This window comes from Stenella coeruleoalba (assembly GCF_951394435.1).
Source record: "Stenella coeruleoalba genome assembly, chromosome: 4".
In the NCBI taxonomy this organism is placed as follows: domain Eukaryota; kingdom Metazoa; phylum Chordata; class Mammalia; order Artiodactyla; family Delphinidae; genus Stenella; species Stenella coeruleoalba.
Window position 1 is genome coordinate 78,985,636 of NC_137149.1, and position 26,748 is coordinate 79,012,383.

The 26,748-nt window shown below is 35.6% G+C and overlaps 2 long non-coding RNA genes across 4 annotated transcripts in view; one reads left to right on the plus strand and one right to left on the minus strand.

The window, feature by feature from the left end:
• LOC307185679 overlaps nucleotides 1-10,668 on the minus strand; it is a 66,696-nt gene extending 56,028 nt beyond the window's left edge. For all 3 annotated transcript variants that reach the window (XR_013828141.1, XR_013828142.1, XR_013828143.1), the window contains exon 1: nucleotides 10,522-10,668. This is a non-coding gene — a long non-coding RNA (uncharacterized lncRNA). The remainder of the gene's footprint in view (nucleotides 1-10,521) is intronic.
• A 153-nt stretch (nucleotides 10,669-10,821) lies between these two features.
• LOC307185944 overlaps nucleotides 10,822-26,748 on the plus strand; it is a 212,222-nt gene continuing 196,295 nt past the window's right edge. Inside the window, exon 1 of the long non-coding RNA XR_013828214.1 lies at nucleotides 10,822-10,926. This is a non-coding gene — a long non-coding RNA (uncharacterized lncRNA). The remainder of the gene's footprint in view (nucleotides 10,927-26,748) is intronic.

Below are 26,748 nucleotides of genomic sequence, written 5' to 3' on the forward strand. Positions count from 1 at the left end.
GATAAAGGGAAAGAGAAGTGAACAAGTTCAAAGCTACTTAATGGGCAGAAATAGAACTTGGGACAGAATAAGAGAAAGAAAGAGCTAATTGATTCATCTAACACATTTATTGAACTACTGCAAGATTACTGGCTTTGGCTATACAACAAACAAAATGAATAAAACAAATGAAAATCCCTGCCACCATCAATTACACATTCTAACAGAAAAAGAATTCTCAGAGTTCAAGCTACAAGTCTTTGGATTCAAGCTAACATTAATTGAGAACTTATACTGTAAGATAAAGGCCATATCTAAATCTGTCACAGGTTTGATTCACCATCATTGAAATTCCCTAGTCCCCCAAATAAATTGTAAAATTGTAATAAAGTGATGCAGCTCCAGAAGGAAAAATCTTCCAGTTATTTTATGTGTGGATAGTAGACTAAAGAACTCCTACTGAGAAGAGTCTAGGTCAGCCTAACGGACCTGGCTGCCTCAGAACTTACTCCTCCTCTTAAGACAGGAATCTTCACTTACCCTTGCCCAGAAAGACCACTATGATTCGTTCTTCCTTTACCATGTTCCAAATGGCAACTTTTATTGTCATTCTCCTGCACCATTGTGTTTTAGATGTATAAGAGTCTATAAAATTTATCATTTCTCCACGGATTATTGGACTGTGATGAGCTCCATCCGTACCCATATAAAAGGAATGATAATCATCCTGGATGTAGAACTGGGCAGGTTATGTATTATTTTCCTCTGAGGACAGGATGAGTGAATTTTCAATTGCCTATAGGATAGTTGCATTATGTTAAGAGAGAACATTTTTTAAATGAAATGTATAGGAAGAAAAGTTCTGAGCCCCCATAAAAGTGGTAGAATATGGCTGGTTTATTGTGCTTTTGCCTATGGAGTGTTTCTACTCCTGATAACAAATGCTCTCTCTTTCTTTCAGCACCTATCCCTCACCTATGCTCTGTCCTTGTGATCTGTACAGGATTGATGCCAACTCCAGGTTCCAGAATGTGCAAATGGTCTGAACCCAACCATTCAGAGCACTTCCTTCCTAGATCATATTGACTGGTTCAGGCATGGTAATAAAAAGGAAAACATAGTTATAAGAGGAAGAGGGAGATTCCTGACCACATTGTTTGAATTCACAAAAATACTAATGGCAAATCATCTCTAATACCTGCTTTTTCAACGAGTACTATGTCTGTCTTGATTACTGATTATTCTGTATATCTATTTTTCACATGCAGTGGTAAAGTACCTGAAAGATAACAGGAAGATAACTGCTTGTTTAATTGAATCAAATCAAATTCAATTGAATATTTTAAGTTGTTTCTGGACTGTGAAAGTATAATTCTCAGATGAAAGTAGAAAAGAGTAAATTATACCACACAATGAAATGTGTGCTAAGTAACTCTGAATTATTGATCTTCCTTCCATTGGACTCTTCACCATAAATCTTACATCTTTTCATGCTCTCAGCTCAAACTTCTAGCCAATGTACAAGAGAAAAAGGCTCTACCTGCCAGGTCTACCCCCTTCCTTTATAATATTCAGAACACATTTTTATCGTATTAGAGCTTTTTCATGATAGATTCCTTAATCTTACCTTTAGTCTATTATGCTGCATCGTCTCTTCTTTATTTATAGGTAAAAGGCTTTGTTGAGTAAATATTTGAGAAAGGGAACATAGGAAAAGTAGAAGTTATGGGTACGAATATGAGTTGAATTTCAGATGTATGGCTATGACATATTGTATGATATCTGGGTGGAGCTATCTGATATATTCTGTCTGCAGAATGAAGAAACTTTTTGAGCTGGAAAAACACATTTCAGGGTTATCATCTTATAGATGCAAAGTAATTGTAGACAGAGGAGTAGATGAGCCTATTCAAGGAGTCTAAGAAGTGAAGAATGGAGGCAAGGACCAACTAATGTTAAATGGTACAAAAAACCACAAAGAGATAAATGTAAGAGAAGACAATAAGAGACAAAATATTTTCTGAATTGGGATTAATGTAATCTGAAGGCAGTCAAGTAAAAGTCATTAATTTGTTTGTTCAACATTTATTAAACTACTACTATATTCCAGGAATTGTTCTAGGTGTTGAAGAAACAGGACTAAATGAAACAGAAAAATATTTCTGTTCTTCTAGAGCTTAAATTTGTCTATTCCCCTGCCTTCCACACACTGCTACCACAAGGGAGACTACACAGAGGGGCCCATGAATGGATCAAGAAGAGCTGTCCCACTCATGCAAATACTGAATATCCGTCTCTAGTTTAGCATAGTTTAAGACTGATCAAGAAGAGCACTACATTGCCACACTGATCATAGATAATGAAATAAAATGCATATTTAAAGGCAAGACAAAAAAATAAAAAAAAAATGTTTTCTCTGCTTCTTGGGCCTCCACCCCCTTTCTCTAATGTGCCTTATGTATCTGCACTATGCATTAACCAGACCTCCCCAATGACAGAAATACCTGCTCAACCATAAAGATCAATTTTTTTTTCTTCTGGCATCAGCCTTGTAACTCCTTATAAGATAACATTACTTACTTATGACCTTATTAATGTTACTAGCTATATTATCTCTACCCAGCCTATTTTACAGATTATTGTTTCTTGAACTACCAAATGTGTGACTGAGCTTCTGATAAAAGTAATGATGACTAGGTGACTTGAAACGATTGACCAAACAAATAGTTCTATAAGATCAACGACTGTAATAGTGCAACTCTAGATATGGAAAGAAACGACAAGAGGAAATCATTTTCTGGACCATGACAGACTAGTAAGACAGGCAGTCCAGAGGATTTGGCTATTGTTAACAGGACCTAGTCCAGTAATAGTACATTCAGTGACCTTTCAATGAAATCCTCGCGTAACGTAGGAATGAGCATTCCTAGCACTGTGGGACAAATTGGTCACGAAATGCCTCCAAACCTTGGTTGAAATTAAGGCCAAAAGGGAGGGAATTGTAAAATAAAGAATGTTGCCCACCATCCAGTTCTATAAAAATCAAGTCATTAGCCATTGCAGTCGCTGACCTACAGAACATCTTGAGAGGGATTCAGGGCAAAGATCAGAAGGAGACATTTTGTGCTCTGGGAAAACTGGCAGAACTGGCCCTCAGATAGCTTGATATTTTCAGGAGAAAATTTTATGGACACAGGTTCTTGCATTTTCCCATACTTAGAAAAGCACTAAATCCATTAACTAAAATATCTGTTCCTCACAAATAATAATAACCTTCTACCAAGATGTGTGCTTGATTGCAGGTACCCCTTCACCAAAATCACATATATACAGGCCTCCTGCTCTTACCTCTTCAGAACAGGCCTCAGAGCTATCTGAAAGGCTGTCTCCTGGGTTATAATCCTCAGGTTGTCACACATAAAATTCTCCATTTCCCTTAGATTGACTACTGATTCATTTTTTCATCGATAGAGGCAAGAGAAAAGATTAACTGAAAAGGCCCATTGGGTTGACATATCTTTAAAGGCCTCAAAAGAGGTAGGTACAGCCAGTGCTGTAGAACTGACTGACACACAGCAAGAACTTGAAGAGGAGGTGGTGTGACTGCTCTGAGTGCTGATGGCTAGGGATTCACAGGGTAAACAACACTTATTGCTACCCCCACTGACCACAAATGCTATAGATGAGGGTGGCATCATGCTCAGAGCACCCATAGGTGACAGCTGACATGTGGGCTCACACCAACTGAAGCTCAAGAATTGATATTGGTTATGGGTAACCCAGAGCCCTGACCTCAACCTGTGTGCTATGTAAGTGAGAGTGATCAAGAACCAGTGCATCAGCACTATTCTGACCAACCAATATCATACTACAGTGAGAAAGAAATACTGTGCTGACCAGCAGATTCAGTCTTTTCACCAGGCTGTCCTCCTGGAACCAGGGCCCTGGGAAAACTTTATGGGGGGAGTCACAGAGCACCTCAGTACACCTGGTCAACTCCACACTTAAAGTAGAAGGTCGGAAAACTCTCGAAAAGGAAAAACAGGGACCGTGTCCCATGAGATTCACAGTGGGAATTCAGTACACACCATCACACAGTATTGCCACAAAACTTAAAAGTTCAAGGACAACACTTTTGGCCACCAAGTGGCCTGGGCCTGTGGTACTCTGCCCAGATGGCACTGCTGGCCCAGGCTGCTCCCAGCCACCAGAGTGAAACTTAGAAGAATTGAGAAAAGCACTTCAAAGCGCAGGAAACCCTGAGGCACCAGCCTGAGCAAAAGGTCCTACTTTCCAGGTATAAGGGTCATATCACAATGCACTTCTTAAATAATCTATTAGCCCTGAAATCCTTGTCTCATTCAAGTTCAGTTTCTAAGAGAGATACGTTCACCTAAAATTAACAAAGAAAATATTCAAATAACCAGCAGAAATGATTGTTTCTACTGACTGAACTTAGTACAAATCTCAGTTCCACCACAGGAGCTGGAGAAATAGGCATATTATTTAATTTTCTAAGCCTCAGTTTCCTCTGAAAGCAATTCTTTCCTTATGATACTATTCTGAGGATTTAAGAGATAGAATATGCTAAGTTCCTATTTCTGGCCCAAAATAAACACTCAATAAATAATAACTTTCAATAACTAATTGAAGTACTCTTTACTGTAATTTGTGATGATGAAATAAAGTAAATGTTGTTTATCCTTTAATTTCCTCCCTCATTCTGATGGAAAATACAAAATATGAATACAGCTTAGATGCAATAAATATGCTTCTTCTGAAACACCAATGACTAAGATACACAATTTAAAAAAAAGAGAGAATACTTTTATATGAATAATAAGGTAAAAACACCCTAGTAAAATTGAGGGCCAGAGGAAATAACCAAAAATGCTAAAATAACCATTATATTTAGTTATTGGAGATGAGGGGCAAAACCCACTTATATTAATTGGGCAATGCCGAATGATAAAGAAACTAGCTTATTTATAGTAAATGTCATATTAAAAATGGTTTAGATTTGAGGTACACCAGTTAAGCATTCCTATCAACTAATATTACCATTAAAATAAACTCTCTAACCATGTAAATAAAACTTGGTTCCTACGACAATATGACCTCCTGGTTCTCCTTCCAACCTTCTGGAAGCTTATTCTTTCCACAAATACTTACTGTGTACTCTACTCTGTGCCTGATCTAGTCCAGACACTGGAGAGCTCTCTTATCATTTGGTGAAGAAATAAACAATAAATTAATAATCACACATAAAATAATACTATTTCTTCTAAGGCATATTACTGGATACCTTTTACTTTTATATAAATATCTATATTTCCTGTGGCTTATCATCACTCTATATCCCATCCAGATGTTCTCAATTATTCCTCAAATATCAAATAGGTATAGACCGTTGAGTTTCAAAGCCATATGTTTTGTACCCAACCTCTTTGAGTCACAGCTCTGAATTTCCAACTACTCTATCTGATAGGACTAAAACAGAATTTCATCTAAGCTGATCCCTGGCCTGCTCTACTCTAGACACACTCAAAAGAAAAGCCTTTTCTATTTGCCTTTCATTTTTCACATCCTGTTGCTAACAAAATCTGATTTTGTAACTTTTGAATTGTTCATTCATCCATTCATTCATTTATCGAAACTCTTTTTTTTACCACTTATCGTATGTCAGGCACCAGGAATAGAGAGAGGTTTTTTAAAAACATCGTTTTTAAAAGAAGTTATTTCATGCAAAAGATGATCCACTATAAAATAGAATGAAAAACAATATGAAGCAAAGTCATACATCAGCATAAAGGGGGAACCACTCTGATTGAATGGAGTGGCCTAGAAAGAATTCCAAGAAAAAAAAATAAGGTCACTGTAGTTATAACATGAAGAGCAAATAAGGACCGTTTAGATGTTAAAGCAAGCTAGAAAGGGGATTCTAGACAAAGGATCGGCTGGCACACTGGCACTGATTTGAACATCTTTGAATGTGCCATGACATTCTAAGATGTTCACATGTTTTATTACGATTCAAGTCAATTAATCAAGTATCAGGAAATACCTGATAAGATAAGAAGGAATAGTCAGGTAGGACCTAGTTAGTGCTTAAATATTGTCCTGAAAGCTATCAGACTGTTATTTGACTGGTATAAACAAGGGATTTGCATCATATATGTGTATTTTGGAAAACCACTCTGACAGTATTGTGGAAAAAGAATGTCAATGAATACAAGTTTGGATGCAATATAACTTGTTAGGAACAAACTGAGTCTTGGTGAGATTAGTTGGCTCTCCCAACATCACTAACCTAGGGTTGTTTTCTAGGTTTCTCTGACTCCAAATCTTATGCTCTCATCAACCCTGCTATATGGGCCAAGATGTTCACCAAGAAATAAATATGTCATAACTTAGTCACGTATTTCATACCTTCCTCTCTAGTCTCATCTTGCACCATTTTACACTTCATAACATTTACTCCAGTGAGACTGAACTTTTAGTTCACCCAAACATCAGGACATGTCATACTTCTGGAGCATACAGCATACATCCATATCTGCAAGTGGCGCAACCATTCTACAAAATTACTACAGACCCCCGCTGGAAGTTTGTTTTGGATGTTAAGACTGCTGATGTCACACAGAAAGAAAAATGAGGTTTTTCTGGAGAGATCTGATCTGTCCTCCCAAGCTGGTCCAAAAATGGCTTGAGAGTAAGGAAAGAAGAGTGACTTGGGGTTTTTATGGTGGTTAAGAGATGGGATTCCTGCTTTTTGGCAGGGGGTTGTATGATTTGAAACTCCCACTGGTGCCAAAGGAAAGAATGTCTGCACTGTCTTATCAGTTTGCCCATGTGTGGAGGCAGGGAGGAGGAAGGGGTGTGAGACTTAAAGCTGTCAGCAGTCAAATTTCAAAAGGCTGAGTCAGACTTATTACTACAATTCTCTCAGGAAGCTGTTGACATAAACCCACATGATTATCACACAAACAGGCATGACTTCTGTAATAAGGTTCACCCATTTACCCTGCTTTTATTTTTTCTCCATAGCTCTTAGCACTACTTGCCAAATTTTATTTCCTTATTGCTTATTGTCTGTCTTTCATACTAGAAAGTAAGAGCCATATTAGATTCTTGGTCTATTTAGCTCACTTCTAACTCTCCAGCAAACTAACAGTAGGTGCTAAATAAAGACTTTTTGAGTAAGTTTATAAAAAGTTGAGGGAAAAGTGCATTGCAATAGAAGATATTTGAAAATAAATCTTAAAGCAGGCAGGATTTGAGCTGAATTTTAAAGTAAGAATGTGATTTCAACAGACTGATAAGATATCTAAAGCAGGGAAATGAAGTAACTTAAAAAGTAGTCTGGCTTAATCTTGTACTTTGGCAATTTTTTCACTCTACTTTGCCTCCAATTTTTCAACATTAACTTGTCATTTAGTATTTACTTAGGGGTGTCTCACCTGTCTACTGATGCAAAAAGGAGTTCCAGTAAAAATGCTTTTGACAGTGATTGAGTAAATGCTCTTTGGTGAACTTGTTTTCTCTGTGGCATTAGGTATGGCTCATTGGTGCTATTAATGGAGAAGTTTAAAAGAACTGAAATGATATATGAATTCAATGTCCCCCACAAACTATACCTGAGGTGTCAGAACAACATACCAAATGTGTTTATTAAACTGTGAGTACAAAGACTAAAACTCAGGAAATTGAATCTGCATTGTTATTAATGGAGTTATGAAACTTATGCATATTAACAGAGTAGGCATTGCCTTAAGAATAAGCAAGGCAGTTTTTATAGTGATCTCATAGCATCTGTCTTAAGTGTCGTAGTACCTTTCTGTCCAACTTCAACTGCTTCTAATACTCCCCACTCCACTGCATTGTACAGATTATTGCAAGATTAATTCTTTTGAAGCAAAGCTGAGTTCTGATTACTCCTTTTATTCATTTTATTCCACCAATATATATTGATCACCTATAACACACAAGGCAATATTTAGATGCTATAATATATACAGATAGTGTCCTTATTCTCACGAAGCTCAAAACCTTCTATGGTTTCCTAATACCTAGAAAAACATTTTACGAGGAATTTATGTTACCGTGACTTGGGGAAGAAAAGATACAATGGTCAAGCAATGTGAAAAATTTTGGATTCAGTAAATTTTAAATGTATATTATGCCTTAAGGTCTTTAAGGATGAATGTAGTATTTAATATATTCCAGATTTTTTTGTTCAAAACTTTGTGTGCATATGTGTGTGTATGTGGAGCAGCTTTTGTGGGGATGAGAGAGGTAACATTCTGCAGAAATGCTTCTTTATTTTGTATCTCACACAATTTCATAAATGTTCTATAAATGGATTTCCACAAAGCAATTTCCATTGACTCTGCTGAGGATAAAATAATTTATTGATTAGCGCAAAGTAGTAAAAAATTAGATCTCAGATATTTTAAAATGACACTGTGGAGGTTTTGGTAGACTAACTGCAAAATGCCTTACAGGAAATGATGAAGATTCTGTTTCTCATTCTAGGATTCATATCATTGAGAAATTTGCCCTTAAGCCCCAGTGTTTGACACCCACAACATGAACAACAACAAAAAATCAATACGCCATTTTGAAAATTCTAACTGTATTCTTTAGTGTGCCAAAAAAGAGCCATCCAGTTTATTCATTCATATGCAAGCAGTACTCAGCACTAAAGGATGAATATTAACATATGAAAAGATGCCTGCATTTTCGGTCCATAGTCCACAAAATATCAGTTCGAAGAGCACATTCTATTTTTGAAAGAAAAAGAATGATGAAGCATAGGGGGTAGTGACAGTGAAATTATTTAAAACTTCACTTTCAAAGTAAGATCATCAGAGAAAGGAAATTTGCTCTATGTAGAAATCATGTTTTGTTAACAACCTGGGGCAGTAAGGGCTGAAACGGCATTCTTAAATACATCATCCAAATTTTCATTATTCCCCCCAAAGACAGAGTGTACTGTTTAGTTGTTATTAATGTTCAACTTAAGAGCAAATTGCAATGGAAATTCTGTTGAGGTGGACCGAGATCTCCTGCAGCTATTTACTACTGCTAAAAACAAATTGATCGCATACCTTGCAAATTGCATATACTCAAGAGAAGCATTGTTCAATAAAAGACAAATGTAGGAAATAAGCTAGACCATTACACCAAATTTAATAAAAGCAAACTTTTGATGAGTTAAAAAATTACATAACATTTACATATGTCTTTAACAACACTGCTTATTAGAAAAACACTCAATTAGATTCTAAGGATTATTTTGAGAGACCTGGATAAATTCAATAAAACAAAATGTCTTGGATCTGAGTACATCTTCACTCACTTGAGAAATGTAGACAGTATACTTCACTATTTAGTATAATGGCAGGGTATATTATTTTAAGCAACATAGTCATAGAGAAAGACATTAAGTCCAGAACAAGGTGAGTTCATATCAAATTAAAACTGACACTTCTTAGATAAATAATTATTTTTACATATTCAGTTTCTATCCATAATGCCAAAATCATCAAAAAAAAAAGAACTATATTTACTGGTGTACATGTGGATCTGAAATTAAAATAATGGTAATGATAATGATCAAAATAATAATGATAATAATGATGGCAAAAAACACAGGACAGAATGGCAAAATCCAATACTTGTTTGAAATGGAAAATTGCCCTGCAGGTATCACTGCTGACAAAAATCATATATTTAAACTTCCTTATAAGCATCATAATGCCATTTATAATAGGAAGCATAAAAATGAGTACATACAAATTGCAGAGTTAACCTGTCTTGGCTCAAGTGAGCCCATAGGTCTGGCCAGAACTTTCCCATCAATATGATCATGGCACAATTTAATTACAAAATGAGGCACATATACATAGTGAAAGGTATGCATTAAAACCTGCACTGGAATCAAAAAGAACTATGTGTATACCTTCACACGTGCTACATACTAGTCTGGAACCTTGAAAATCATTTTTTAATACTTCCAAGTCTTAATATTATCATTAAATCATTATGGTACATAAAAAATATATAACACTTAACAAAATGACAAATACTAATATATTAAAAAAACACCTGGCAGAATTACTAATATAACAATTTTTCCTTCTTCTTTCCATCCTTTGTTTTGTTTTGTTTGTTTGGTCTTTTTCCTCTTATTTTATTAATACACATGTTCAAAAATGATGGTTAGTACGGACATTTCCCTGACGTTTATCCATATTATTTTTTGGATTTTTCAAAGAACAAATTTCTCTTCCTTTTATTTAGCATTCTTCTCATCACTATTATCTAGTCTGTTTCATCAGTATATTATAAATTTGGACAAAAATAACCTTCTTTTAAACACTTCTTCAAGAAATTTGGAAAACAACTTAGCGTTCTACATTGATTGTTTCACAAGGAAAACGTGTGCATTGTTATCCTAAGATAGCCTTGAAAGCTGGCTCAGTCCACTGGTGAAGTCCTGTCATCAATAAGTACAGTGATAGATCATGTATTACCTACCCTTTGGAGTTCAGCCCCAACAAGAGTCCTCCTTCCTGGTGTCCTTTGAGTTTGGCTCTGAAGCAAAGGAAAGCTTACTCTTGGAGCAGAGAACCGAGAGGTGTGAGCTCCCGCTCTGGCGAACCGCCTCTCCAGACAGGCCTTGGGCGGGACTCCTCAGTGGGAAGGGGGGAGGGAGCGGAGCCCTCGCCTGCTGCTCACGTGACTCCAGAGCCGTGCCGGTGCAGCATCTCTGCGCATGCCCAGCCGCCGCCATCTTAAATCAAAGTAGCTTGTGGGAGCTGCTGCTCACTTCCCGAACTGAGGGGTCTGCGTGGCTGTTTCACACTACGGACTCTGGTCTGGAGGGCTGATGCGCGCGGCACCCTGTGAGCAAGTGACGCTAGACTGAGCACAAAACAAGAGGTTAGACCTTATCATACCAATTTTTCTAAGAAACCTATGCGTAGTGAGTAGTAGTAATTTTAGTAATTTCCTCCTTCCTTCCATCCTTCCTACAAAAAAGATATTGTGCCGCTTTTTTTGTTTTTATGTTAAACATAGTCGTTTTTTTTAAAAATTGTCTAATTGATTCTCTTTACATGTTAATGTAAATGTGGATTGGGAAGAGTGTCTCCTTTCTAGCCAGATTTCAAATTTGCAGCCTTTTTATACTGAAATAGAAAATATCCTCAGGGCAAAACAACCATTTTAGCTCTCCCTTATCTTTCTCAACTCTCTTGTTTCACTAAGATTTGGGCTGAGTAATTCTTTATTAAATTTATCAGCATTTTGATGTTTCCATAAAGTTTTCTTTTTCTTTCTTTTTTTAAAAATAAACAGGCATTTCATTTTTTTCAATGGAAAAATATTTTTGAGCAAACTTGTTTATCATAACTACACCTCAGAATCCATTACCTATATTAAATTAAAAAAAACTTTTAATGATACAGGTAGAAATTTATTTATACTTCAGTTATGAATAATAATGAAAAATATTAATCCAATTGTTCAGAAATCGTATTGCAATAGGGAAGAGAGATCAGGTTCAACTTCAAATATAATGAGGACAAGTGAGGATTTATAGCCAAATAGCTGGGTGAGGTGGTTTGTGAATATAAAATTATTTCGAGGAGACATCAAGAGTAGAAGATTCTGGTTAAATCAGCTTAACAGTATTCTTGCAGAAGACAGGCCAGGGGTGATCAGATATCAAGGGTGGGGGGGGGGTCAGTTATTTCCATTCTCATCCTTGGTCATTCAGCTGTGGCCATAATAGCATAGGGGAGCAAAATTTGCCACCCTAAATGGTCTCTTTGGCATGCAGATTATTTCAAGGTGAAAACAATGAAGCCCAAAAAACTCAGGAAGAAATTTTACCTTCCCCCTAACTAACTAAAAATAAGTTTAGATAGAACACCTGGTCCTGAAATAAAGCTATCACCAGAGATATCTGCAAAGAATATAGGCTAGGTGTGGTGGAGAAACTCTGGCCTAGAGATCAGAGCCCACTCTGTGTCCCATTATCTGTGCATGGCCTGGCAAACAATTGTTCACCAAACATTTGCTTTTCCATCTTCATATGAATCGCTCTCCTCCCCTTTGAAGTCTCAAACCACCCCCCCAACATTCTCTTTTGTCTTTAGTTGAAGATGGTATTTAAGGTGAGGGTTTCTTCTATTTTAAGTTACTCAGTTTTCCTGGGTCTCTCCCATGTATGCATGGTATAAAACTTTTGTTTGGTTTTCTCCCGTTAATCTGTCTCATGTCAATTTGATTCTTAGACCAACCTACAAGGGTAGAGGAGAATTTCTTCCACTCTGACAATAGCTTGTTGGCTGCAATTTGGAGGCATCAACATGCTTCTCAGGAACTGTGCACTTACTGCTTCCATCTCCCTCAGATACTTTCTTAATTCGCTCTCTCTTAATTTTGGTTGCTGCTCAAATGTCACCAGAGCAAAAAGTCTTTACCAGCCATCCTCAGTTTAAATAGCATCTTGCCATCTAACTTTCTAACTGCATACTCTGTTTATTCTTTTCCATTGCATCTATAGTTCCTAGTAGTTTATGTTTTTTGTTATTTTCTTTCAACCACTTTACTGTGTTTTGGAATGTAAGCTCCAGGACTGCAGAGATTTGCTGATTTTATTAAAAATGGTATCCTCAGCACCCAGAAGAGCTCTTACAGGTAGCAGGTATTTAATGCTTATTTTCTGCCTAAATTATCTCCATCTAACTGGTGAGAAAATTGTGATTCACAGACTTCATAAAATTTACCTAAAGCTGCATAACATGTAAGATACAAGTCAGCTGACATCTTTCCAAAAATTATGTCTTTAAACATTTAGTAGGACACATTTGTAAATTACTGATAACAATGTAAGATTTATTAAAAACAATAAAAATGTTAACAATTGTCATGTACTTAAAATACAGAAATTATAAGTTTAAAAAAATCGTACAGTCAGTAAAGAATGAAGGTGGGGGGAATCAGATATAAGAATTCAGAAATATTACAAATGCTGCAATATCAAGCGCTGATTGACTAAAAGATGTCTAATTGTAATGATTTTTAAAAATGAACTGTTATATAGTGCTTTTCCTTCATCAGACTTATGCTAAAAAGACCAAAAATTGTAGTACTCATATATTATCTAATCCTATATACAATTAGGTCGTACAATTCAAAGCAGTAACTGTCAGATACAGAGTATGGGTTTCATTCCTGTTCCTCTGATTTATGAATTTTTATAACTTTATCTTATAAAAGCTTTCATGTGTTTTACATATTCATGTGTTTTGGAAGTTGTACACTTCTTAATAGTGGTAGGGATTAGAACAGAAAGCACTCAGAAATGAACCATAAAAGTTGAAAGAAAGACAAATGCAGATATCGCAAAATAATTATTTTTAAAACTTTTGGATGAATATGTGAAATTAGAGATAAAAGAGCAGGTAGAATGATTACTTGATAAATTGGAGTATTGTGTTTTGAAAGGAAGGCAAATACTAAGCAACAAAGACAATTCTGAGACTACTTAATTAAACCCTCTCACGAAAGAAAAAAAATTCCTGCTCTTACCCATAGTTTGAGGCTGTCTTTGGCATAAAAGATATCGTAATTACAGTGATGTACAGCACAAGTACCAAATTATGTTTATTAGTGGATAAAAGATTCACATGTAGTATTTTTTGTGTTGTTAAAAATGAAAATTACACGAACTGTCTTTGATAGAACATAATAGAACGTTTTTGCTATAATGATATATTTTCTTTTTAAACGGCTGTAACTGAAAAAGCTGTAGAAGTGACTTATCTTTAGTAATTTCATTAACCACTGCCAGTTAGGATCTTAAGAAATTTATAGTAACTTAAAATACAAGGGATAAGACTATTAGAAATCATTGCAGCATAACTTATCAAATTAAATGTAAAATAAAAGATTTAAATTCGGGGATATGTATATCAGTGAAATAACTCATTTATGCAAATTATAAATCTGATAATTCACTTGTTAGGATGTTTATTATAACAAATCTTGAAGTAAGCTACTATGCTGTATCTGATTAAATTTTGGAGAAAAAAATTCTTGATAAAAGAGCAAAATTAGTTCATTTCTTAAAATGCATTAAACCTTTGTCAACTGACCTATCATTTAGTGTACTAAAGTAAGACTGAACTTTGAAATATTCATATGTGGACTTACTGCAGCAAATATGTAGCCTTAGTCAGACTTCTGGCACTCTGCAAACTTCTCAGCTACTTTCCCTAGATGTGTATACTTGGAGAATTTGAATTAACATTATTAATAATTAAAGAAAAAGTCATTGGCAGTATAAACATTTGGTGCATACATGCTCATATGAAAACACACATATATACAAGTACTTGGGTGTGTGCACACACACCCACATTGTGATGAAGCAAGATAACAATATTCCCAATATTACTGAATTCTTCAGTAATACTATTTTAATTCTTTAACTAAAGCATTGCAAAGGTAGGGTCAAGAACTATGTAAGAAACTGGAAAGCAAGATAGGTATAAAATAATGGCACAGTGAAGTCTTTAAAAAAAAAGCTAATATAGAGAAATCAAGTGACAGTTCAATTTGTATGAAGAGGCAAGCAACATTCCACTTATGGCTAAGAAACATCTAAAACAATAGGGAAAAAAATGCATGCTCCTCAGAAATGGCTGGGAAAGCCATTAATTTGAGGAAGACACTGACTGCATGAAAAAAAATATGAATAGAGCTTGGATAATGGGAAAAAATTGATAAAATTCTTAATATGGACTCTATATCAAGTTATAGCAAATAAAGTAGGAAGTTGAGTGAAATGATCGAATAGCAGTCTAAGACTATTCAGTGTAACTGAAAATTTACTTTGGTTTTTTTATTAGTTTCCTAGGGCTGCCATAACAAAATATCAAAATCTGGGCAGTTTGAAATGTATTTTCTCACAGTTCTGTAGGCTGGAAGTTCAAAATCAAGATTTTGGCAGGGCCAGGCTCCTTTTGAAGCCTGTTAGAGAGGATTTTTCATTGCCTTTCCTAGTTTCCAGTGGTGGCTGTCAATCCTTGGTGCTCCTTGGCTTGCGGCGGCATTACTCCAGTCTCTGCCTCTGTCCTTACCTGGTGTTTCCCTGGTGTCTTCACATCATCTCCCTACTATGAATGTCTATCTTTGTGTCCAAATTTCTTCTTTTTATAGGTTCCCTGGTCATGTTTGATTAGGATCAATCTAATGGCCTCATTTAAAGTTGATTACTTCTGTAAAGACACAATTTCCATATAAAGTCACATTCTGAGGTACTTGGGGTTAGGACTTCAGCATGTCAGGGGTGATAAGGGTGAGGAGGAGATATAATTCAACTAACAGTTTTATTTCCAATATGTTGCACAAGAAACATAAGAACTGGGCCAGGTTCTAAAATTTGCAGAGGCAGTTTACATAGAGATGGAGAACTGAGCTTCAATTCAGACTTACTCTGCCAGTTAATCAGAGTGCATGGCATCCTCTGGCACATCGCTGCATCACAGAATCTCTTCATCTGTAAATAACAGAACTCCCCATAAAATTTGTGAGGATTACCAGAATCCTGACCATGAAAAGTCCAATCTCTAAAATACCCTGCTAATCAATATCAGAGGAGTAGCCACTGTTCAGTTTATGTAGCAAAGTCAGCTGGCCTACATATGGATAAAATCTCAGACCTAGACCTTATGACTGGTATTCTAATCAAGGCACCAAATTAACCTCCATCTTGTCCATGAAAAAATCCTTCCAGATGTACATAAGCAACGTTTTTTATCTCACTATTTCAAAATCTGGTTTATGATTTAAATAATTGTTTAGAACTCTACAAATTAAAGCTATTTTAGATAATTTGAAACATGTTTAATTTCCTCTGAGATGCTAAATAAGCTTACACACTTTTAAAAGTTCAGAGTAGAACAACTGTTATTAACTTTTTTTTTTTCTTTTTTGTGGTACGCGGGCCCCTCACTGTTGTGGCCTCTCCCGTTGCGGAGCACAGGCTCCGGACGCGCAGGCTCAGCGGCCATGGCTCACGGACCTAGCCGGTCCGCGGAATGTGGGATCTTCCCGGACCGGGGCACAAACCCGTGTCCCCTGCATCGGCAGGCGGACTCTCAACCACTGTGCCACCAGGGAAGCCCTGTTATCAACTTTTTTAAGAAAGTTAAAAGGAAAGATTATTAGTGCATTAATTCTATAGTATTTCTAATAAGATAATATCACTGCATGCTATAACTATTTCACATTATTTTGTATTAAAAGTGAAATCCCAACATGCTTTTTTTTTTCACTTGTGCGTATATACCATTAGATAGAAAATAAAGATGTGGAATTATGCTTAAAAGAGTGAAGAGTTCTTTATGAAAGATTTTCAGATAAAGAATAGTTTTTATCCTTATAAACTATTATAAACTACTTATAAACTGACTTATTCCTACAGTTAGGAATATAATGCAGCTCCAAATCCAAAAGACGTAGTGAAACGTGCCCATCCTAATACTTATAAAGCCACTGGAATTGCTTTTTTATTTCACCTTTGCTTTGTTTTCAAAAGTAAACTTTTTATTTTATGATAACTTGTAATTTACAGAAAATTTGGAGAGACAGTGCAGAGACCCCACGATAGCCTACACTGTTTGCTGTAATGTTAACGTCTTGCATTAGTGTGGTACATTTGTTACAACTTATTAACCAATATTGACACATTATTATTAATTAAAGTCTGTACTTTATTCAGATTTCCTCTAGTTTTTGGGGGGAGATACACGGGCCTCTCACCATTGTGGCCTCTCCCGTTGCGGAGCACAGGCTCCGGACGCGCAGGCTCAGCGGCCATGGCTCACGGGCCCATCTGCTCCGTGGCATGTGGGATCCTCCCGGACCGGGGCACGAACCCGTGTCCCCTGCATGGGCAGGAGGACTCTCAAATACTGCGCCACCAGGGAAGCCCAGATTTCCTCTTTTTTTTTTTTTTTTTTTTTTGGCGGTAGGTGGGCCTCTCACTGTTGCGGCCTCTTCCGTTGCGGAGCACAGGCTCCGGACGCGCAGGCTCAGCGGCCATGGCTCACGGGCCCAGCCGCTCCACGGCATGCAGGATCCTCCCGGACTGGGGCATGAACCCGTGTCCCCTGCATCGGCAGGCAGACTCCCAGCAACTGCACCACCAGGGAAGCCCCAGATTTCCTCTATTTTTAATGAATGTCTTTTTTTGTTTTAGGATCCCATCCAGAATACTACATTTCATTCAGATATGAAGTCTCCTTTGTCATCACATATCCTTAGATAGATAGAGATCACAACAGTTTCTCAGACTTCCCTTGTTTGAATACCTTGACAGTCTTGAGGGGACCTTATCAGGCATTTTATAGAATATCCCTTAATTGTGACTTACCTAATGTTTTTCCCAAGGTTAGACTGGGCTTGTTGGTTTTGAGGAGATAGGCACAACAGAAATACGATGCCATTCTCATCACATCATGTACATACTGTCAACAGGACTTATCACTGATGATGTTAACCTTAATGACCTGGCTGAGGCAGTGTTAGTCAGGTTTTTCCAGGGTAAAATTGCTGTTTCCTCCCCTTACATACTGTTCTCTTGGAAAGAAGTCAATATGTACCACTCACACGTAAGGAGTGAAGAATTTCTCACTATCTCATTTTTGTTCTGCCTGAGGAACTTTTAACATTTCATGTAAAATTGGTATGCTGGAAATAAATTCCCTCAGCTTTTGATTATCCATGATTGTCCTTATTTCTCCTTCACGTTTGAAGAATAATTCTTCTGAATAAAGAATTCTAGGTTGGCGTTATTTTCTTTCAACACTCTGAAGATAGCACTCTACTCTCTTCTTGCTTGCGTAGAAATGAAAAGTCTGCTATAACTCTTATCCTTCTTCCTCCATAGATAAGTTGTTTATCTGCGTCGTCCTGTGGCTGTCTTCAAGATTTTCCTTTTCTTTGATTTTCTGCAGTTTGAATAGGCAGAAATATTTTTTGGTATTTATCCTTCTTGATGCTCTCAGCTTCCTGGATCTGTGGTTTGAAGTCTGTCACTAATTTTGGAAAGTTCTCCATCATTATTATTTCAAATATTTCTTCCACTTTGTTCTGTCTTTCTTTTACTTTTTATATTTCATGTCTGCATAGGCTACATTTTAAAAAATTTTATACTGCATTTCTTAGATGATCTCTTCTGTTTTTTTTTCTCTGAATTTTATTTTGCAAAGTTTTCATTGACCTATATTTGAGTCCACATATTCATTCCCTGTCTGTGTGTAGTTTACTGATGAACCCATCAAAGGCATTCTCTGTTATACCATTTTTTATTTCTAGCATTTTCTTTGGATTTTTTTTCCTTAGAGCTTTTATCTCTCTGCTTACATTATTCATCTATTCTTTCATATGGTCTACCTTTTCTGTTAGAGCCCTTAACATATTTATCACAATTATTTTATAACATCTGTCTGTTAATTCCATCTGTGTCTCATCTGGGTCTGATTCTGATGCTTTCTTTGTTTCTTCAGACTGTGTTATTTCTTGCCTTTCATGATATCTTGATATCTTATAATATTTTTTTGAAATCAGGTCATGTTGTATCAGGTATTTAGTATTTTATGTTAATCTAGCTATATATGTTGTGATCTGGGTACTAAAGTTTTCAAATTTCTCTAGTGTCTTTTATTTTAATCTTGGCTTGGGGGTTTCCTTATACACTGTTCATCAAAAAGAGTCTGTGTATGGAAGCTCTGTCAAGTGTAATACTGTTACTGTACTGAGGTTTGTAAATGGAGTGGCAGAGTGTTGGGGAGGGAGTGTTTATATATTACCTTCTGATTAAGTCTCAGTCTTCTATTGTGCCTATGTCTTGGACTGTGGTCTTCACAAGTGTTTTTGTACCTCCCCTGATGGTATAATATTTTTCTCCTTATCCCCCACTCCCTTCCCTGGCTGCAGCTTTCCTTATTTATTCATTCATTCATTCATTTAGAATTCCTGTACCCTGTTGATTATGTTATTTTCTTTTCCCCTTAAGTTAAGCTAGAAGTGTAAAAGGGACATGAGGTGAGAAGCAGTTCCTTTTCCTAAGCTCAGGTAAAGTTTCAGAATTGCACTCTGTCAAAGCCCTTCTTGGAGAGTAGGCTTTAGTTATAGAGAAGGGTCTGGGCATGAAAAGAAGTGAATCTTTCTTGGATTATCACTCTGAGTTTCCTGGAGGTAAAGTCCACAGAAACATACTCCCCACAACACTGCAAGCTTCTTAATCTCATGCTAGTCCACACTCAGCACCATCCATTGTTCAATATTATTGGGTAAGTCTTCCTAGAGTTTATGGCTCCTACAGCTTTTGTTCCAAGGAAGCAGATCTTGGCTGTGACTATCTAGATTCATATGTCTCTCCAGAATTCAGGATGGAAGTTTTCCCTGTAATTCCAGTTCTCTGATTATTCCAAGAAAACTCATTGATTTTCCATTTGTCTGGTATTCTCTTGTTGTAAGGACAAGTGATTATTTCCAAGCTCTCTACTTGTCACAAGTGAAACTGGATGCTCACTAAAATTATTTTTAATTAAAACATCCCTATTGAAGTGGCTGTGGATAAAATTTTAGTGTTGAAGGACAGGTACTTGTTTAAATATATATATAATGTTTTAATAACAGAAAAAAAACTTCCATAATAGGATTGCATGAGAAGAGGGAGGAGAGACAACTCCCTGAGATACAAATATATGCAAGGCAAAACCTAGTAAAAGTCTAGCATAGTTTTTCATTTTTTTTCCTCCCTGGATTAAAAGACAGAAGCAGATATCACAGCTTATTGAAACAATCTTATGAGCAACATCATTTTCATAAAGTTCAATGTAACCAGTAGACCCAAGAGAGTATATTGCTTTCAGCATTCAACTCAGGTCATGATAAAACAACAAATTCAACTCTATGTACATTTTATTATTAAAGCTGATTTAGTATATAAAATATGACCACTAATTTTTTATCAGAGACACAGTTAATGAATTATATATTTTTGATATCTCCATATGGAATGACTAGTAGAATCAATCAGAATATTTATCAATAATAGACACTTCAGTCCAAGCTCATCCTGATGTTAAAAAATATTTTGTATACTTATTTTCATTAAATAACATGTACAAAATATTCATAGTAGCTTCATTCAAAATAGCCATATTATCAATAGCAAAATGAATTAATCATAGTACACTCAACAGTAGAACACAGTATAGCAATGAGAAAAACAAACTGCCAAATTCACAATAATATTGATGATTTTACAAATGCAGTGTTGAAAGAACAGAGACAAAAAAAAAGTACAAATGTATGTTCTATTTGTATAATGTTCAATAAATAATTTATGTTTTAGAAATTGGGAGAGGGGTTATGTTTGAGGACATAGTGACTGGTGGGGGGATGAAGAGTACTTCTAGGGCTTCCCTGGTGGCACAGTGGTTGAGAGTCCGCCTGCCGACGCAGGGGACGCGGGTTCGTGCCCCGGTCCGGGAGGATCCCACATGCCGCGAAGCGGCTGGGCCTGTGAGCCATGGCCGCTGAGCCTGCGCATCTGGAGCCTGCGCTCCGCCCCGGGAGAGGCCACAACAGTGAGACGCCCGCGTACTGCAAAAAAAAAAAAAAAAAAAGAGTACTTCTAGCATTCTGAAGTGGGTTCTATTTAGCTGAACATGTTCAACACTGAACATTCATGAAGTTACACAGTTATGTATGATTTGTGCTCTTTTCTATAAGTATGCTATACTTCGATGAAAAGTAGAATGTATGATTAAACTATTTTAAAATATTGCCTGATGAATAAATTATGTAATTAGGAGTAGGTGATTGTCTCTATTTTTTTTTTCCTCTACATGAAAACTTTAAATTGTCCACCTTTATTTCTGGAATTCAAATATTCTTATAAGGCATTCAAGGACTTGCAGAGTTGTAACCTATTTCACCTTTCTAGTGTCATTTTCCATTTCATTTTTTCATATAATCTTTGCTCCAGTCTCCCCAAATCACTTGTTATTCTCTGATATTCTTTTAGATTCTGAATATTTAAATTCCGTATTCTTTAAACCATACCTCAAATGCTAATCTCTCTTGATTCTCCCAGCTCATCCTGTGTGTTGCCTTCTGTCAAGTACCGGTAGGTAGTAAGCAACTGGGGCCATACATTTAGCCTATGCCTCGCTATTCTACATGTTAGATTTCATCCTTGCTGTTATTTAAATGAGAAATATAAGACCATACTTGTGGGAGTTTTTAGATGCAAGCAAAAGAAAATGACATTAATTAAAACAAAGCTATTTTATTGAGAAAATACTAAATAACCCCAAGAATTGTTAAGTCTTAAGAACCATTGGTTCCTTAAGTGAGAAGAAAGAAAGAATGGGATGACAGCCAGATGTACAGCAAAATTCACACCATAGAAGCTGTGCAGTAAGTAACCACCAAAATTTTTGTGGTTACAATAATAAATGTGGGTTAAGCTTCAGGTTTCCAATGGAGACAGAAACTGCCTGGGAAATGAGAATCAGCCTATGAGCTTAGATGCTTATTATTTCAATATCCAAATCCTTCATTACTAAATAAATTCAGGTATTCAGTCCAAATGACTATTCATTTTCCACATATGTTCTCTTGTAGGAAAGGCAGCAATTTTTCTTTGTATAAAGTAAATTCCATTTTTACATTGCAGTGAAATTATTGCATTGTATAACAACATTGGTTAACATGAATTGTGGCGAAATGGTTCATGTTTTTAATTTATAGTATTGAATAATAATAAACATACTGGACTTACATAGGGGTTTACTAAAAATTAATGCACTGATTAATAAAAGAAGTGGCTCTAATAGAATTTTATCATGCAGGAATATGCAAGGAGTAAACACACAATGGAAGTTAGTGCAAGCTTAGAAATTATTTCATTCTAAATTTCCTTCTTTTTTCCTATTAGGGATTTCCTTTTAACCAAAGCTTCTACTACTGCCAATTAAAGCAGTAAAAATGGCCTCAGAAATTGTTTCCGCCTGCTTTATTAATTAGTTTTCTACTTCAGACCAAAGTTCTTTGCTACAAAGTGTCACAATTGCATCTTTCAGTACAAAAGCAAATCAGAGTCCTATCTTCGTTTCTTCAAAAAGTGATAGTCTGAAGTATTTGATTGAATATGGATTGTTCAGAAATAACCGCTGTGTGGAGTTTGTATCTTATGATCCACCTCAAATACATTTGCACTCTGTATAGCTATTGTTTATCACCAAACCACATATTTTCCTGATGTCAAAACACATTTTCATTCTATATCAGGAAAATACATTTTAGACAGGCAAATTCTCTCTACAGTGAAGTTAAATGTATATAAAGCACCTAAGCAATACAGTTAGAGAATTTCAAGTAATTATAAAGCAATGAGAGGTATAAAGTAGTTTATATACTTAGAGTACTAAGATTCTGAAATAAGATGCAGTATAATTTTTACTGTTGATAATTGTAGAGTAATATTGATAAACAGGAAAAGATAATTTGTCAATGAACCCATATCAGAATCAATACCCTCTAAAATTGCTTTTATTTAACTTCTTTTTAAAGTACATACAAATAAATATTTAGCAAATTTTTATTGAGTGCATAAATTATGGCAGACCCTAAAATAAGAAACGGGGAAACAAAGTTTAGTAAGGCACACAATAGATAATTTCATAATTTTCTTGAGATGTAATTCATGCTCGCAAAAGAAATGTCAACTGAGAAACATTTTCAAAAATGAAGATTTCCCTTGTACTAAAATGTCTCTTTAGAAAAAAATAAATGTCATCACAAATGATGACACTGGAAAAAATATCTTGTAGCATTATTGTATTGTAAACATGCTTTTCGCTTATCTGTGCACACTCTTATTAATCTCATTCATTCAACCACAAATATTTTTTGAGTACTTATATCACCAGCATCTGGCAGGGTAATGGCACATAGTGTCCAAGACATACACATAGTCTGCTTTCATGGAACTTACATTCTAGTGGAGCATTTAGGCATAAATGCATAATCGTAGGTGCTATGATTTCTGCTAAAGAAAAGGAGAGATAAAGTGGTTAGGTCCCCAGTATCCAACAAGGTAGTTTGCCAGTGTGACTTTTTATATGATAAAATGAGAGGTGGTATGGGGTAAGTAGGGCCAATGATTTCATTTTTGGGGAAATATTATCTTTGGTTTACATAGGAGGATTCTCTGAAAAAAATCCTCAATATTTCTGAGTCCTTAGCACTTGAGGAGAAGCACAGCTTCCTGTGACTCTAGAGAATTGAGTACAGAAATATGTCCTTTGAGTAGACATTCCTTATTTAGGAAGGAGTCTTTTGAGAAGCATTATTAATCATTCAGACCTAAACATTTTACTCAATTTTCTTGATTTCACTCCAGACTTGGTGAGGTTATAGAAATACGAACACTCTAGACACAACTGTTTATTCTTTCATTTATTTATTTATTTATTTGTAATTTACTTATTTTATTTTATTTATTTATATTTGGCTGCACTGGGTTTTGTTGCTGTGTGCGGGCTTTCTCTAGATGCCCCGAGCGGGGGCTGCTCTTCATTATGGTGCGTGGGCTTCTCATTATGGTGGCTTCTCTTGTTGTGGAGCACGGGCTCTAGGCGTGTGGGCTTCAGTAGTTGTGGCACGTGGGCTCAGTAGTTGTGGCTTGCAGGCTCTAGAGTGCAGGCTCAGTAGTTGTGGTGCATGGGCTTAGTTGATCCATGGCATGTGGGATCTTCCCAGACCAGGGTTCGAACCCATGTCCCCTGCATTGGCAGGTGGATTCTTAACCACTGTGCCACCAGGGAAGCCCCTCATTTAATTATTTAAAGTGTGGAGCATGAGGAAAGAGATTATATATCTCAAAAGGATAATTTATTTGGTTTGATGTTAATTGAGGAGACTGGCAATTCCTTTTGTTTGCTGAAAACATTTTGTAGTTTCCTGGAACTAGAAGCAAAGTAAATAAAAGGAATAAGCCCTGAGTGGAGATAGAGTACTATGCAATCCAGTAATTCAGTTTGTTTTTAGAATACAAAAGCATTAATTGGCAGTTTATTTACTGCCACAATAGTCCATTCTGTTTCCTTTTTTTTTTTTTTTTGCTGCTTGATTCAGAATGTTTGAGCTTGACTATATAGTATTGTATAATCTGTAGTACAAAACGCTATGTTGCTTTATAGTAAGAGATCTAACTTAGCCTTAGGTTTCTAAGAAGTTTTCTGAGAGTGCTAAATATGACACTACATAGGATAAATAGTCATTTGACAGCTTGAAGTAGAGGAAAGGAGGGGGTGGCGTTGGAGGGAAGAGATGGAAAATCCTGAAGCACATGGAATCATTTTTTTCCAGCTCTATTGAGATATTATTGACATATAACATGTAAGTTTAAGATGTAAACATGATGATTGATACAATATATATTGCAAAATGATTAGCACAAAAGGTTTAGTTAACACCTCCATCCCTTCATATATTACCTTTTTACCTTTTTTTTTTGCAGTGATAACATTAAGATCTACTCTCTCAGTAACTTTCAAGTATATAATACAGTATTGTTAATTGTAGTCACTGTGCTGTACATTAGATTCCCTAAAACTTATTCATCTTATAACTGAAAGTTTATACACTTTGACCACAATCTCCCCATTTTCCCCACCCTACAAGCCTCTGGTAGTCACCATTCTGCTCTCTATTTCTATGAATTTGACTTTTTTCAGATTCCACATATAAGTGAGAACATACAGTATTTGTCTTTTTCTTTCTAATTTATTCACTTAATGTAATGCCCTCAAGGTCCATCCATGTTGTTGGAAAAGGCAAGATTTCCTTCTTTTTTATGGCTGAATAATATTCCATTGTGTGTGTGTGTGTGTGTGTGTGTGTGTGTGTGTGTACAAATCTTGACATGAGGTCACAGACATAATCAGAGGTCAGATAACTTAGTACTTAGTATTTGACATTAAAAATATTGTTCTGTATTTGTAATGTACAGAGATATCAACTCACTGTGCTGTGCACCAGGAACTAACATAGTGTTGTAGGTCAATTATACTTTAAAAAAAAAAAACAAATAAACTCATAGAAAAAGGGATTATGTTACCAGAGGCGAGGGGTGAGAGTAGGGAGAATTGGGTGATGGTGGTCAAAAGATACAAACTTCTAGGTATAAGATAAATAAGTACTAGGAATGCGACACAACATGATTAACATAGTTAACACCACTATATGTTATATACAAAAGCTGTTAGGAGAGTAAATCTTAAGAGTTCTCATCACAAGGAAAAAGAATTTTTTTCTTTCATTTTGTATCTATATGAAATAATAGATGATCACTAAAGTTATTGTGGTAATCATTTCGTAAGGTATGTAAGTAAATAAAATCACTGTGCTTATACCTTAAATTTATATACTATTGTATGTCAATTATATCTCAATAGAACTGGAAAGAAAAAAAAGAATACTGAATTGTGCTTAAAGCAATGAGCAGTCATTAGAGGGTTTTAAGCAATGAAAACTAAAGCAAATGTTGAAAAATAGAAGACAGAAAAATTAGACTTATGATGCAAGATCAACTTCTGGACTCCTAATTCTCCTAGTTTGTCAAGCTGACTCTGAAAAAGAGATGATTACTAAAAGTTCCTTCCTAATTATTTATGAAAGCACTTCAGAGAGATTGCACTCATGTTTTTTTGGTCCTCTCCTTTTCATTGAGTCTGTTGTGGAGAACAGGAATGTGATTAATTGTTCCTCTTCTTGCTTCTCTGTATACAAATGGGGATAGCACAGTACCAATGGGCCAAGATAGTGTTCAATCAACGCACCATCTTATTTCAAAATAACTCCGTCCTACAGTCACAGTCTGTTCGTGCAGCTAGTCTTCTTTGAAATGCAGCTTTGAGTAAGATGGGTTAACAAGGTAGAAAGTACAAATTCATCATCATAATTTCTACAAAATTTTAATTACATATAATCACAAATTCTTTTTTCCCAGATGAAGGGTTTAGATAAAAATAAATATTCAAAAACCTAGATTTTTTTAAAAAAGAAACCTATATTTGGTATACTACAGACACTTTAAAAAAACTTACTTTTTCTTTTTCTCTAATATCTTAGAAGAAAAAGAGACTGTGATATTTAAACATTCTAAAATGCATACATATTGTGACACATTAATATATATTCTTATTCTCATAAACTTGTATATAAATAAATACATTCATATTTGAATTATATTTTCCTTTGGTTGATGGCCAAAACCAGTGTTTACTTTTAGATTAATATAAGTAGTTATTTCTTAAGTCAACTATTTTATTGTCAATAATTTGTATTCCTCTTTGTTTCTTCTGTTCATACTTTGGGGGAAAATTAATACCATTTTCTCTATTTTTAGCAACTTAATTTACTATGTGCTTTTTAAGAATGAATATCTGCTCCCAAAGTCCTACAAAATTCAAAATGAACAAGCCTGACATCTGTTTGCTTACAAGCTATGAAAAAATCAAAACAGAAATAAAACCAAAATCACAGATTTTACAATTCTTAATGTAAATTATTTTATGCAATATATTGTTTAATCCCTAACCTATGTTTATATTCATATTAACATGTAGATTTAGCATAGACCTAATCAAAATGTAAACTTTGTCC